This window comes from Triticum dicoccoides, chromosome 4A, assembly GCF_002162155.2.
Source record: "Triticum dicoccoides isolate Atlit2015 ecotype Zavitan chromosome 4A, WEW_v2.0, whole genome shotgun sequence".
Classification (NCBI taxonomy): Eukaryota; Viridiplantae; Streptophyta; class Magnoliopsida; order Poales; family Poaceae; genus Triticum; species Triticum dicoccoides.
The window spans coordinates 379,146,948-379,163,497 of NC_041386.1; positions in this window are offsets into that span (position 1 = coordinate 379,146,948).

Sequence of the window (16,550 nt, forward strand, 5' to 3'; positions counted from 1 at the left end):
GAACGCCATCCATAGCACTCACACTTATCTTGCGCATTTTAGAGTATCCACTTTCACTTGTCTATGAACTATTATAGGCAACCCAGAAGTCCTTTACCGCTGACACGGCTATTCGAATAGATCATTTATAACCCCGCAGGGGTGTACTTCTTCACACACACTCCCGCCACTTACCACCATGTACACGTCGTGTATCTCGGCAACCTTCAAGCGGATGCATGGCGAGGGAGTCGGCCACGACCTGACTAACCACACAAGTCTCTAGTCCAGGTTTATCACCTATTCGGGTTCCATCCGCGAGGAGATCCGGTAGGAGTTTCGCTCACAACCCCAAACGATGTGTGCATGGTTCCCGAGACACCAAACGGGCGCCCGGTACACCGTGCCACGGTGTATCTACCGCATCATAACCCACCCCTAGGGTCAGCGCTACGCACGGCCGCGAACACATATCCTATAAACACCAGAAACTAGTTGCAACTCCTGGACAGAGGACTAGGGCAGTTAATAAGTCGAGAGGGTCAATTAAGGATCCCAATGTGTGGTAGTAGCTGTTCATGGATCACAAACACAGAACTCAGTTCTTGAGAACGGTTTCAATGAGACAACCCACCATGTACTCCTACATGGCCTCTCACCGCTACCTTTACCAAATCGTGTTCACACACTTAGCTCACACACAGTAGGACATGTTCATCACCATTCCAATTCATTCCCGATGAATCAGACCTAACTCAACTCTAAGCAGTAGCAGGCATGACAAACAAGCATGAATGAGTAGGCACATCAGGGCTCAAACAACTCCTACTCATGCTAGTGGGTTTCATCTATTTACTGTGGCAATGATAGGTCATGCAGAGGAAAAGGGGTTCAACTACCGCAGCATGTAACAGTTGAATCTTTGTTGTACTAATGTAGTAAAAGAGAGCAGGAGCGAGAGAGCTGGATTGTATCGGAATGAACCAGGGGGTTTTGCTTGCCTGACACTTATGAAGATATCATTGAGTCTTCATTAGTGTCAACGATCACTACGTCGGGACAAGGTCTACCGAGGGGGAACAACACTGGCAACAGAGAGGAAACACAATCAATGCAATGCAGCAATATGATGCATGATCATGACATGGCAACATGAGTGTGTTGGGCTAATGCAACTACAACTAGAAAGTTTTGAGCTTATATGAACCAAAGATTGACATACAAACTCAAGTTATGGCTTCATATAAGTGCATTAACATGTTTGACCTAAAAAGCAAGGTTAAGTTGCTCTAACATGCATGAAACCAGTACAGATGGATAAATTGGACTTTTCTGATCATTTATCATATATAACTTATTTCCATTGGAGTTATAGATTATTTTCTATGATTTTTGGAAGTTAGCTCTATTTTATGGAATTTCCTGAATAAGAATAAATCCAGAAATAATTAACTGCGTCAGCACTACGTCACTGTGACGTCAATAGTCAACGGGGTCGGTCCAGGTCAAACTGACCAGTGGGTCCCGTCTGTTAGTAGTTAGTTAAACTAACTAAGTTTATTTAGCGTTAAACTAATACTAACCTAGTTTAGTTAGTGGCCTGAGGCCCACACGTCAGTGACCCAGGGGTCAAACTGGGTCCACCCGGGGACAACGGTCAGCGGGATCAAAATCGCCGGCGACTCGACGCTGGCGAGGCCCGAGACGGCGGTGTGGCTCGGAAATCGCCCACGGGTGTCCAAATGGGCGGCGGAGAGGCTCTACGGGTGCAGCACGACAAGGCGCGTCTAACGGGGCAAGCGGGAGCAGCTGGGGTGGACCGAGCTCGTCGGAAGCGAGCCGCGGCGACGGCCGGAGTTCGGCCAACATCGGGTTAGGCGATGCAGGGCGCTAGGGGAGGCACTGGTGTGTGCTACGTTCTCCTGGTGAGGTGTGGAGCACGATGGTGTGCCCGGCTTCGAGCCACTATGGCTCTGGCCACGATGGCGACGAGGCGCAGCGGCGGCGAGCTTCGGCTGGGGTGGAAGACGGAGCTAGGGGACGAGAACATAGGGGGCGAGCAAGGGGAAAGAATCAGGAGCTCACAAGGAGTCGTACGGCGGTCTCAGCGGGCTCGGGGACGGGCTGGAGACAAGGTGCGGTCACCGGCGATCTCGGATGCCCGAGGTAGAAGACGACCACAGTGACGGTGTTCGGAGGCGTCTGGTGCCGTGTGGCTCGGCGGAGAGGTCTAGGGCGACGAGGCGGAGCTCATGAGCAGTCAGGGAAGCGAGGGGGAGGCGGTGGCCGCGGTGGTGCACGTCGGCTGCGGCGGGCGTGTTTGGGTGGTGCGAGGGAGAGAGCTAGACGAGGGGAGGAGCACGGGAGAGAGTGAGAGAGGTCTAGGGGGTGGTGTGGCGCTGCGAGAGACGTCCAGGGGAAGGAGGAGGCAGCCAAGCAGGGAGGAGGTGGCCGGTGTGTGGCTGCCCGCGCCGGGCACGCGCCCCTGCCTACTGGCGCGAGGAGGAAGGCGATAGAGGGGCTGCGGTGGAGGGCTGGGCCGGCATTGGTGGGCTGCACAGGAAGGTGGCCAGGTAAGTGGCCCAGGTAAGCGTTCTCTCTGTCTTTTCTAAATTGTTTATGTTTTCTATTTTTCTGCAATTGTTTTGGCTTAATTAAAATGCTAAGGCATTTCCAAAAATCATAAAACTAATCATGGCTACTGTTTAGAATATATCCAACAGTAAACATTTTAGTTTATGATTATTTGAGCATTTAAAATATTTTATAGCATTTAAATGCCCAAATGCAAATAGAGTATGATTTAATTCAGAGCCCAAATATGTCATGGAAAAATGTGCATCACCTCTGGTTACTGTTTACGGCATTTTCCTGAAATGATGAACATTTTTGAAAGCCATTTGGATTTACTGAAAATATTTTAGGTGAACCTAGTGAATTCCTTTGATGCTAGGGGTTTAGGCAATCCCGATTTCAAGTTTCTTTCAACATTAAACATGATGCACACATGAGGCTAGCCTAGTGCATTACCAGAAGCTAGGGATGTGACATTGCTCGACAGTAATTTGTTCACCTACCGTAATACTTATGCTATCTTGAGAGAAGCCACTAGTGAAACCTATGGCCCCCGGGTCTATTTTCCATCATACAAGTTTCCAATCTTTTTTATTTTGCAATCTTTACTTTCAATCTATATCATAAAAATACCAAAAATATTTATCTTATTATTATCATCTCTATCGGATCTCACTCTTGCAAGTGGCCGTGAAGGGATTGACAACCCCTTTATCGCATTGATTGCGAGGTTCTTATTTGTTTGTGCAGGTACGAGGTGACTCGTGCGTGGTCTCCTACTGGATTGATACATTGGTTCTCAAAAACTGAGGGAAATACTTACGCTGCTTTACTGCACCACCCTTTCCTCTTCAAAAGAAAACCAACACAGTGCTCAAGAGATAGCAAGAAGGATTTCTGGTGCCATTGCCGGGGAGATCTATGCCAAGTCAAGACATACCAAGTACCCATCACAACTCTTATCCTTCGCATTACATTATTTGCCATTTGCCTCTCGTTTTCCTCTCCCCCACTTCACCCTTGCCGTTTTATTCGCCCTCTCTTTTCCGTTCGCCTCTTTTTCCTTCCTGCCTTCTGTGTGCTCATTCTTTTTGCAATTTGTTGCCTTCATGTCTAAAACTGGGGAGGTTATCATTGGTAAAGATAACAATATGGAAAACTTGGATGCTATTGATGATCCTCTTGAAAATCCTATTATTTTGCACACTAAAAAGTTTCGTATTTGCAGCGGCAATATTATTGGGAAGGGAGTTATTCGTTACTTGTGTCGGTGCTCTGCCCACTATAAGTGGATCTATCCTTCATAAAACTAGTAGTCTCACAGATGCTATATCCTTGCTCATAGTTGAACTCGAGAGACAATTTTTACATATGCATCCTTCCATACAAAGGATTTTCCTAGAATTTTCTAATATTGAGCATTCTTCTGTTAAGCGAGCAGCGACCATCTTTTTAGCTCATGAGTTCAGATTTATAATAAAAGAGGCCAATGAAATTTTTGCACATTATAGGGTGGATGCCGGCCGTCCTCCCATAGAAGCAATTCTTTTCTATCAAGAAGATATTATGCGTTTACGATCTTTAGATCATGTTGCTTTTAATGAAAACCTTAGAAAAAAGGTTCCTACCGATGCTCTTGTTGATAGGATCTCTGAACTTGATGATAATTTTTCCATCCAAAACAATGGGCTAGGTTTTTCCCTTGAACAAAGGCTCATGACTTTTTGCCAAAAGAATGCTTATAATGATGAATTGATTGTGCAATATGAGGGGCCAAAGGAGGAACCAACACCTCCCGAGCTTGATCTTGGGGACTTTTGTCCCATTAAATTTAGCCCTTTTGATTATTTTTGCTTGCCACAAAGAGAGCTTGCTGCTGAACGTAAGGTGTATGAGATGAGCTTTCGCGATTTATCTTATCATTATCATGGCGATATCTACACCTATCCTTGCTTTTATGCATAGCTAGGGGCGTTAAACGATAGCGCTTGTTGGGAGGCAACACAATTTTATTTTAATTCCTTGCTTTTTTCTCCTGTTTAGTAATAAATAATTTATCTGGCCTCTGTTTTGTTTGTGTTTTTTGTGTTTAATTAGTGTTTGTGCCAAGTAGAACCGTTGGGAAGACTTGGGCAAAGTCTTTTTGATCCTTCTGTAAAAAACAGAAACTTTATCACTCACGAGAATTGCTGCAATGTTTTATTGAAGAGTGATATTTAGTTAATTCTTTTTGAAGATGATTAATAGATAAATTCCTCACGTCCAGAAATTTATTTTAGAATTTTTGGGATTCCAGAAGTGGTCGAAACCTACAGATTACTATAGACTGATCTGTTTTTGACAAATTCTGTTTTTCGTGTGTTGTTTGCTTATTTTGATGAATCTATGGCTAGTAAAAGAGTTTATAAACCATAGAGAAGTTGGAATACAGTAGGTTTAACACCAATATAAATCAAGAATGAGTTCATTACAGTTCCTTGATGTGGTGGTTTGTTTTCTTTTACTAACAGAGCTCACGAATATTTTCTTTTAAGTTTTGTGTTGTGAAGTTTCCAAGTTTTGGGTAAAGATTTGTTGCATTATGGAACAAGGAGTGGCAAGAGCCTAAGATTGGGGATGCCCATGGCACACCAAGGTAAAATCCAAGGACACCAAAAAGCCTAAGCTTGGGGATGCCCCAGAAGGCATCCCCTCTTTCGTCTTCGTCTATCGGTGACATTACTTGGAGCTATATTTTTATTCGCCACATGATATGTGTTTTGCTTCGAGCGTCTTGTATGATTTGAGTCTTTCCTTTTTAGTTTACCACAATCATCCTTGCTGTACACACCTTTTGGGAGAGACACACATGAATTAGAATTTATTAGAATACTCTATGTGCTTCACTTATATCTTTTGAGCTATATAGTTTTTTGCTCCAGTGCTTCGCTTATATATTTTAGAGCATGGAGATGGTTTTATTTTATAGAAATAATTGATCTCTCATGCTTCACTTATATCATTTTGAGAGTCCTTTAGAACAGCATGGTAATTCACTTTGGTTATAAATTTTAAATGCTAAGAGAAGTTGGATGCTTGATAGATGGTTTTGAGATGTAAAGGTGGTAATATTAGAAGTGTGCTAGTTGACTAATTGTGAAATTGATGAATACTTGTGTTGAAGTTGGCAAGTCCCGTAGCATGCACGTATGGTGAATGTTATGTGACAAATTTGAAGCATGGGGTGTTCTTTGATTGCTTTCCTTATGAGTGGCGGTCGGGGACGAGCAATGGTATTTTCCTACCAATCTATCCCCCTAGGAGCATGCGCATAGTGCTTGGTTTTGATGACTTGTAGATTTTTGCAATAAGTATGTGAGTTCTTTATGACTAATGTTGAGTCCATGGATTATACGCATTTCACCCTTCCATCATTGCTAGCCTCTTCGGTACCGTACATTGCCCTTTCTCACCTCGAGAGTTGATGCAAACTTCGCCGGTGCATCCAAACTCCGTGATATGATACGCTCTATCGCACATAAGCCTCCTTATATCTTCCTCCAAACAGCCACCATACCTACCTATTATGGTATTTCCATAGCTATTCCAAGATATATTTCCATGCAACTTTCCACCGTTCCATTTATTATGACACGCATCATCATTGTCATATTGCTTTGCATGATCATGTAGTTGACATCGTATTTGTGGCAAAGCCACCGTTCATAATTTTTTCATGCATGTCACTCTTGATTCGTCGCAATCCCGGTACACCACCGGAGGCATTCACATAGAGTCATATTTTGTTCTAAGTATATAGTTGTAATTCTTGAGTTGTAAGAAAATAAAAGTGTGATGATCATCATTAGAGCATTGTCCCATGTGAGGAAAGGATGATGGAGAGTATGATTCCCCCACAAGTCGGTATGAGACTCCGGACGAATAAAATAAAAAAAAACAAAGAAAGAAAAGAGGCCAAAAGAAAAAAAAGAAGGCCCAAATAAAAATAAAATAATAAATAAATGAGAGGAAAAGAGAGAAGGGACAATGTTACTATCCTTTTTCCACACTTGTGCTTCAAAGTAGCACCATGATCTTCATGATAGAGAGTCTCTTATTTTGTCACTTTCATATACTAGTGGGAATTTTTCATTATGGAACTTGGCTTGTATATTCCAATGATGGGCTTCCTCAAATGCCCTAGGTCTTCATGAGCAAGCAAGTTGGATGCACAACCACTTAGTTTCATTGGTGACCTTTCATATATTTATAGCTCTAGTGCATCCGTTGCATGACAATCCCTACTTCTTGCATTGACATCAATCGGTGGGCATCTCCATAGCCCATTGATTATCCGCATGAATGTGATACTTTCTCCCTTTTTGTCTTCTCACACAACCTTAATCATCATATATTCTATTCCACACATAGTGCTATGTCCATGGCTCGCGCTCATATATTGCGTAAAAGTTGAAAGAGTTTGAAAAGGCTAAGTATGAAACAATTGCTTGGCTTGTCATTGGGGTTGTGCATGATGAGAGCATTTTGTGTGACAAAAATGAAGTATCGCCAAACTATATGACTTTGTAGGGATAAGTTTTCTTTGGCTATGGTATTTTGATAAGACATAATTTCTTGATTAACATACTTGGAGTATTACTATTGTTATATCAACAATAAACTTTTATCTTGAATTTGTCGGATCTGAACATTCATGCCACGATAAAGAAAAATACATTGAAGAATATTCCAGAAATCATCAAAAAATTTGTTTTTATCATTTACCTACTCGAGGATGAGCAGGAATTAAGCTCGGGGATGCTATTATATTATCTGTTTTGGATGTTAATGGGCTTTATTTTACACTTTTATATTATTTTTGGGACTAACCTATTAACTGGAGGCCTAGCCCAAATTGTTGTTTTTTTGCCCATTTCAGTGTTTCGTAGAAAAGGAATATCAAACGGAGTCCAAACGGAATGAAACCTTCAGGAACGTGATTTTTGGAAAAACCGTGATCCAGGAGACTTGGAGTGGACGTCAAGAATCAATCGAGGAGGCCACGAGGTAGGGGGCGCGCCCACCCCCCTGGGCGCGCCCTCCACCCTCGTGGGCCCCTCATTGCTCCATCGACCTACTTCTTCCTCCTATATATATCCATATACCCCGCAAACATCCAGGAGCACCATGAAACCCTATTTCCACCGCCGCAACCTTCTGTACCCAAGAGATCCCATCTTGGGGCCGTTTTTGGAGCTCCGCCGGAGGGGGCATTGATCACGGAGGGCCTCTACATCAACTCCATGGCCCCTCCGATGATGTGTGAGTAGTTTACCTCAGGCCTTCGGGTCCATAGCTAGTAGCTAGATGGCTTCTTCACTCTCTTTGTATCTCAATACAAAGTTCTCCTCGATTCTCTTCGAGATCTATTCGATGTAATCTTCATTTGCAGTGTATTTGTCGAGATCCGATGATTTGTTGGTTTATGATCAAGTTTATCTATGAAAAGTATTTGAATCTTCTCTGAATTCCTTTATGTATGATTGGTTTATCTTTGCAAGTCTCTTCGAATTATCAGTTTGGTTTGGCCTACTTGATTGATCTTTCTTGCAATGGGAGAAGTGCTTAGCTTTGGGTTCAATCTTGCGGTGTTCGATCCCAATGACAGAAAGGGAAACGACACGTATTTTATTGTTTCCATCAAGGATAAAAAGATGGGGTTTACATCATATTGCATGAGTTTATCCCTCTAAATCATGTCATCCTGCTTAAGGTGTTACTCTGTTCTGATGAACTTAATACTCTAGATGCATGCTGGATAGCGGTCGATGTGTGGATTAATAGTAGTAGATGCAGAATCGTTTTGGTCTAATTGTCTCAGACGTGATGCCTATATACATGATCATACCTAGATATTCTCATAATTATTCGCTTTTTCTATCAATTGCTCGACAGTAATTTGTTCACCCACCGTAATACTTATGCTATCTTGAGAGAAGCCACTAGTGAAACCTATGGCCCCGGGGTCTATTTTCCATCATACAAGTTTCCAATCTATTTTATTTTGCAATCTTCACTTTCAATCTATATCATAAAAATACCAAAAATATTTATCTTATTATTATCATCTCTACCAGATCTCACTCTTGCAAGTGGCCATGAAGGGATTGACAACCCCTTTATCGCGTTGGTTGCGAGGTTCTTATTTGTCTGTGTAGGTACGAGGTGACTCACGCATGGTCTCCTACTGGATTGATACCTTGGTTCTCAAAAACTGAGGGAAATACTTACATTGCTTTACTGCACCACCCTTTCCTCTTCAAGGGAAAACCAACACAGTGCTCTAGAGGTAGCAAAGCATCTGTTGCTTTTCTTGGCTATAAAGTCGGGGAACTCATGAGGGAAAATCTTCAAGCTATCATACAAAATTTCAGAGTAGTATATCACCTGCTCCTGAGTCCAAAACTAAGAAGAATAAGATGTCCTGGGTTTGCTGTAAGGACTCTCTCGAAAGAGAAATGGGTGAGTATTTCTATTGAACAAAGGGCCTTTGATGCCAACACCGGTGGAAAACAAAGGCAGTCTCTCGCGAGGATAGGGGTACTTGAGTTCTTCTACAACAGAAACTACTTCATCGCCATAGATGATGGAATTCGAATGATGAGCTGATGGTGAGTTTGTTGCATAAGGATTACCATCTGAGGATCTTCGAGTTGCGATGAGTGAGACCCTCAAGGGAGAGGCAATTCTCACTTGTGCAGGGGCAGAGTCAGGCACCGAAGCTTTATCATTCATTTTGGGTTGTTGAGGAATTGCTTCTGAAGTTGGAGGAGCAGAGGGAGGAACCGATTCTTTAGGTTCATTGAGGACAGGAGAGTCTCTTTGTTCTGACCGAGGAAGTTCTCATTCTTCGGATACTTGATGTCGAGATAGATTTACTTTGTGAGCGGGAGAAACCACATGCACTGCTTCATTTGGCCTTGGTGAGGATGGCTCATGTACAACTAGTTCTTGAGGAGCCAAAGAACTAGCTTGCATAGGAGAATTTTCTTTCTAAGTGTCAGCTTTTGGAGGAGGAGGAGCATTCTTCTTTGCAGTTTTCTTCTTCTTTTTCTTTGAAGGATCAATGTGTCCATTGACTAGATCATTTTAACTAGTCACATTTTCTCGATGATCAAGGCAAATTTTGCGAACAATTTGGTCAGGATCCGAATGAATTCCTAGCCTTCGGTGATGAAGAACTTTGAACTCCTTATTGATACCATCATAGGATTCTTCAAGCTGCCTGATGACAAACTTGGACGTAGTTGCTTTCATGCGGTTGTCAAGCTCCTTGAGTTGACCAATGAGTTCATTTATCTCAACTAAATCATTTCTCATATCTTTGAGCATAATATAAGCTTGAGAGATAACTTCATAAGGGATTGGCAAAGATGCCACTTCTCCATCAAGTAGATTTTCAACAAACCGATCTAGTTGCTCCATGATAAAATGATGATCAGAAGAGTGTGGTGCAACAGTCTCTTTTTCAATCTGTGCATTCGACAGAGCAAAGGGAGCAGTTTGTGCCACATTTTCCTCGGTTGGAGGCATAGAAGCTAGAGGTTGAGTCAATTTTGAGGCAAATTGTGAAGCTTTTTCTTTCACAACATCAGACTGGGGAACTTGCTGCTTGGCATCTGGCCCTTTGATTTTCTTTGCGATGCGAACAGGTGCATTGACCACCAAATATTGCAAGTTAATTGCATCGGGATGAGGTTTGGTGTTCACCTTGTCAACCATGGTGACAGTAGTTGGTGGGGCCTTTCTCTTCAAGGAGGTTATCTTCTGGGTGCGATTGGAACTACGTCCACATGAAGACCTGGTAGAATAGTGGATGTGGTGACATTCACTTGTTCGGAGAGAATTACATCAATTTCCTCTCGGGTGAGTGGTGGATAATCTTGATCAGAGGAATCACTTTTAGGTTCAACTGGCTTCGCATGCCTTTTCCTCGGGGCGCTCTTTTTCTTCAAAGCAGTAGATTTTGTATCATGCTTATTCCTCATTCTGCGCTCGTCTTTTCATTCATCCTTTCTCTTCTCGACGTCTGAGTTGATGAGGTGACGATTTTCTTGTTCCTTTGCTTGATCTTTGGCGTCCTTCTTGACACGCTTCTCAGCATTCTTGAGGTGCTTGGCCTTTTCTTCGGGACAAGAATTCGGAGTCTTGATGGAAGATTCATGAGCATCATGAGGTGGTGGAGGTCTTTGCTGAAGTCCACCTACTCGAATGAGCCTAATCTCGCGACAGTCACCCCATGGGGGATGGAAAGCAAAGTTCTTGGCATAACAAGGGTGAACCATCTTGTAGTTAAACCACTTCTTAACTCAGTGGCACCGAATCTTTTGCACACGTCCTTTTCTCTAAGAGGAATCTTCTCCAGGTACAGTGTTATATTCATCATGAGAAACAAGCTCACCTATGTTTTTTGAGGGGTTGCTGCCACCTCTCCTCTTCTTCGATGCATCTGCTTCTTAATCATTTGCATTTTGTTTGGCTCGTTTTCTTTTGCTCGTTGATGGGCCTACCGTTGGGCCCTTTGGAGCTTTTGACTCATCAATTGTTCCCATGAAAGCCTCTTCATCATCAGCCATGCTCTGAATCTTAGCAGAATCTTCCACTGACTGCATTGACCTGTGAAAGAAAATAGATAGGAGGGAAAATGGGGACAGAGTCACAAATGCTCATAGCGAAAGATTTTCTCGAACTAAACATTTTGTGGAAGAATCAGACACACATTTTGAGAGATGTTTCGATAGAATGAAACTTATAGATTGAGCTAGTAAGTCTGAAGAAAAATACTAGACAATGATCTAGTTATTTCATTCGAGCAAAGCATAATCACAAACCCTAGATCTAACAGATTCAGATGGGAGGAAAAACGAGAAACCACATCCACACTAGAGAAGTAAAAACCTAGATCTAAGATAAGTGGTAAAATCAGTGAAAATTAACCGTGGAGGAACTCGAATCGGAAGGAAGGACGTTCGAGCACGAACTACACGTACCCTAGATTGGTGACGTCCAACGACTACAGCGGTCCGAGGAAGAAGTTATCCCACAACGGTGTGGAATGACTCCGGTGACCTCTTTTCGACAGCTAAGCGGCGAAGGGGTCGTCGGTGCCGAGCTCAAGGCTGAGCACTGCAGCGAGGGTGTCGGTGGAGAGACGGAGCGAGAAGAAAGAAGGTAAAGACGACGAAAGGGGTTGTGTAGTTTATATATAGGCGAGGAAAATAACCGCACGCTGAGCTTTTGATCGAATGGTATCCAAATGGGGACGATTGCGATGCAACGTATAGGATGGACTGGCAGTTGATGTACTCCACATGGCAACCATCACAGAATGTTGTTCTGACTTGGGCAGGAAAGCCCAAACTTTGGACGGCTTTCGCCAAAACAGATTAAAGTTTGGTTTGAAACAAAATCATGGTCAAGGACACCAGATAAGTTTTGTTCTAGATAGAATTGAGCATTTGTAACGGAACACATAGAATGGAAGAGATAGATTATATGGAAAAACAGGGTCCTAGACATTTCACTTAGCAGAGAACACAAGAGACCGAGCAAATAGCTATGAGAGAAATGCATTCGGACAAAAATCAAATCCATCAAATCAAATAGAGACCCATCGAAGAAAAATTGTGGTGGCGTAACCCACCGTATAAGAACTGTATGACCTCGAGCATCGTGCAATTATCATGGCACCCAGTTAGTCTAGTTCTTCGTTAATGTATTCACTCTCAGAAAGAAACTTTCACTTTGTCGAAAGTTTCAAATTCTTCAAGTGTTATGCACCCATTACTTTCAAATATATGGAAGTGTTAGCATAGGTGTCGAATCCAGCTTACAACACATTTGCGAGGTCTAGTATATTTAGCTCACCATAACACACAAAATCTTTTCTCGTCGAGAGGCTTGGCGAAGATATCGGCAAGATTGTCTTTGCTCTTGACGTGATTGACAACAATATCCTCTCGAGCCACATGATTGCGAATAAAGTGATGTCTGATTGCAATGTGCTTCGTGTGAGAATGTTGCACATGATTGTGTACAATTTTGATGGCACTCTCATTATCACAATAAAGAGGTATATGCTTGACCTAAATGCCATAATCCTTTAGTGTCTGCTTCACCCACAATAACTGAGTGCAACAAGAGCCAACATCAATATATTTGGCCTCAGCCGTAGACAGAGAAACACAATTCTGCTTCCTTGAAGACCAACAAACCAAAGACCTACCGAGGAAATTACATGTCCCCGAAGTAGATTTCCTATCAACCAAGTTACCAGCCCAATCTAAGTCTGAATAACCAACAGGATCAAACTGTGCTCCCTTAGGGTACCAGAAACCGAAGGTGGGGGTGTGGGCCAAATATCTTAGAATGCGCTTGACTGCTTGGCGAGGTGATTCTTTGGTGTAGCTTGATAGCGGGCACACATGCAAACACTCAACATAATGTCAGGTCTAGATGCACATAGGTAAAGAAGAGTTCCAATCATCGAAAGATAGGAATTCTGATCATAATCCTAACCGTACACATCTGCATCTAGCTTACAATTCTTGGGCATTGGAGTTTTGTAGCCCTTCATTTTGGAATCGTGCATTTTGAACTTCTTCATATACTCCTTCAGATATTTTTCCATAGAAATGAAGATACCATTCCTTTGTTAACATATTTGCAGTCCGAGAAAGAATTTGAATTCACCCATCATGGACATTTGATATTTATTGGACATCATTTTCCCAAATTCTAAGCTGGAAGCATTATTAGTACAGCTGAAGATAATATCATCCACATAGATTTGACAAACGAACAGATCATTGTCAACGGCATGAGTGAAAAGAGTGGGATCAGTGGATCCTAGTTTGAACCCCTTGTCGAGCAAAAACTTCTTCAGGGTGTCATACCAAGCTCTAGGGGTTTGTTTTAGCCCATATAAAGCTTTCTTCAACCTGATAACTTTGTTAGAAAACTCAGGGTGTTCAAAGCTAGGTGGCTGTCTAACATAAACTTCCTCCTCAATTTCAACATTCAGGAAAGCACTTTTCACATCCATTTGGTACAGAAGAATATCATTGTAATTATCATAAGCAATAAGAATGTGAATTGCCTCAAGGCGTGAAACAGGAGGATAAGTTTCATAAAAATCTATGCCATCTACCTATGTGTACCCTTGAGCAACGAGTCGTGCTTTGTTTCTTACCACAATACCATTCTTATCTTGCTTGTTGCGAAAGATCCATTTGGTGCCGATGATATTGTGCTTCTTGGGATTCGGTTTGTCAACCAGTTCCCATCCATCATTTAATTCGAATTGCACCAACTCCTCTTGCATGGCATTCATCCAATCAGGATCATTCATGACATCTTCATATTTGGTAGGTTCCTCTAATGAAACAAAGGATAAACTGCCACAGTAGTTAGCCAAATGAGTACACGAATGAGTTGTGGGTCGATAACCTGGATTCTTAAGTTCATCGAGATTTGGTGAGGGATCAACTCAATTTGCCACATGAGGATGAGCATTTTCTTCATGATGGTCATTATCATTAGCATCTGCATTTGTATCATCATTCCCTTCAGGATTGCCATTTTGATCGGCATTTGTATTTTGATTGCCATTTCCATTCGGAGGAGCATTTGCTTCAGTAGTGGATTGACGAGTTCTGCTTCGAGTCAAGGGAGCATCATCATCAGATGAATGAGGTGCATTTCCTTCAACAGGCTTGACACTCCGAATGCCCATTTGCTGAATAGCGTCCGATATTAGCGGTTCATCTATAACATCTGGCAAGTGCTCCTTTTGAGAGCCATTATATTCATCAAACCGCACATTTACTGTTTTCATAACTTCCATGTGGTGAGAGTTATAGACTCAGTCGGTGCAACAAACCTCGGTGTATGTTGCCTGGATTGTACAGAGGCTCAAGAGCAAGAATGCAACATCCAAGACAAGGACAAGTAGAAGAGGTAGTTCTTTGATGAATCAAATGGCAGATCAAGAAGACCAAAACCAGCCAAATAAGCAAGATATCACTAAGGAAAAACCTCCCTTGCCGGGCAGGCGAGCCTAGCAGGGTCGAGGTCACCCAGAAGACAAGTCTCAAGACAATCCTGGCAAGCTTGTCGGGGATGCCAAGGGCGGGTCGTCCCAGCCAAGGCTCCATCGCACAATGACTCAAGTCACTTATCAGTGCAGTATTGAGCCCCCAAGTGACTAGGTGGCTACCTCATGGCACGTGGTAGCCACTCGAGGAGAAGATCCACTCTGCATGACACCCGTCCAAAGGCATGTCAGGCGCATAGGGCGAGAGGCAGCGAAAGTGGCACCACAAGGCTTGCGGGGCTACCCCGTGACATGACACTAAGTGGCACATTTAATGCGCCCTGACCTGTCTGCAGAGTTAGGTATGATAGCATTGTTTGTTGTCTAATTAGTGCGTAATGACTGATTTCCGTTGTGGTAACCCCTTGATCTATAAAAGGAGGGCAGTGGCTATCATAGATTGGATTCAAACCTTTGTACTCTCATACACGCGTAGCTTCTCTTGTTCCGAGGCAACCTTGTCGGGCTAGAGCGTCGCAGATCCACCACAGTCCCCTCATCAATCCAACAAAGCAGGAGTAGGGTTTTATGCCTCGTGGCAGCCTGAACCTGGGTAAAAACTACCCGTGTCATTGCCGTCGTGCTGCTCTATGCTCTCCGCTCTTTGTGCAACGTGCTCTTCCCCCTTGCCGAACCACAAAGAGGCCAATGGTCCCATAGGTGGCCATATTAAACCATGACATCTCTGGCGCTCCAGGTAGGGGGGTGCTTGCGCGAACCTGAGGTGTAAGCAACACATCATCTTCATCATCATTTTCTTCATCAACGGCTTCATCATCCATGGCGCCCAAGAAAAAGTCCAGTGTTGCAGCTCACTCATCCACCTCGAAGGCCCCTTCGCATATGGCCACCAATACCATGGGGCTACAGGGACACACGGGGACGTGGACTCTACGGGGAATGTGGCTGGCGCAAGCGGCGGAGTTGTCGTTCCCCCTGCGGCCGAAACAGGAGCTGGAGGCACCGGAGAAGGACATCACCAACAGCATCCCGGGGGCCATGCTACGCACGGTGCGGGTGGAGAGGTTATTCCTTCTCTGTCTCTCCACCCCACCGAAGGACGTAGCCGCAGCGATGGCGCTCGCTCCGGAGAAAACCGCAACCCTCTAGGCACCCCCGCTGCGGATGCGGCTACAGGTGACGCACCATTCCTAGGACAAGCTAACCAAGGAGATGCGCCGAATGGGGTCACCAACCCCCAAGCACATGCACCTTGCCGCCATACCGCCTTGGCGACTGAATCACGGTGACGAGAGCACGACGCCATCACTACTGGCACCATCGAAAGCTAGGTGACAGCACGATCTACGTCGTCATCTATGCCAAGCACCGCGTCGGAGGCCATGGCGCGGTCCCAACACCTCTTGAGGTTTCTACCGATGGCCGATCAGATGGTTGAGTGGAGAGCCACCATCCAGAGCTTGATTGGTTTCTCCGAGGTGGGAGGATCACAGTGAGCAGGTCCGCCACGGCCTCCATAGGCGGTGACAATGGCCTGAGTGGCAGCCCGTGCATGGACCGCAGTTAGAGCCACACGACCAAGAACCCGATGACGTATCTATGGCTTCCTCTAATCCTCGGGCACGTCGAGTAGAGCGACGAGTCCTTGAAGGCAAGCAGAGGGAATACGTGCGTGTCACCATCGAACGACGCCGCGACACCCGTCGCCAGTCCTACAGGCGTGATGGCCCCGACATCGACGATCCCATGCGCGGTGGAGATGGGTACCTGCCCTTTGAAGTTGGGTGCCCCGCCTTCACTCGTGAGCTGCAGCAAGTCTGTTGGCCATCTGCCCATACGTTCAAGCCTGAGATACCAGAAAAATATGATGGAAGACTAAACTCGGCAGAGTTCTTGAGCATCT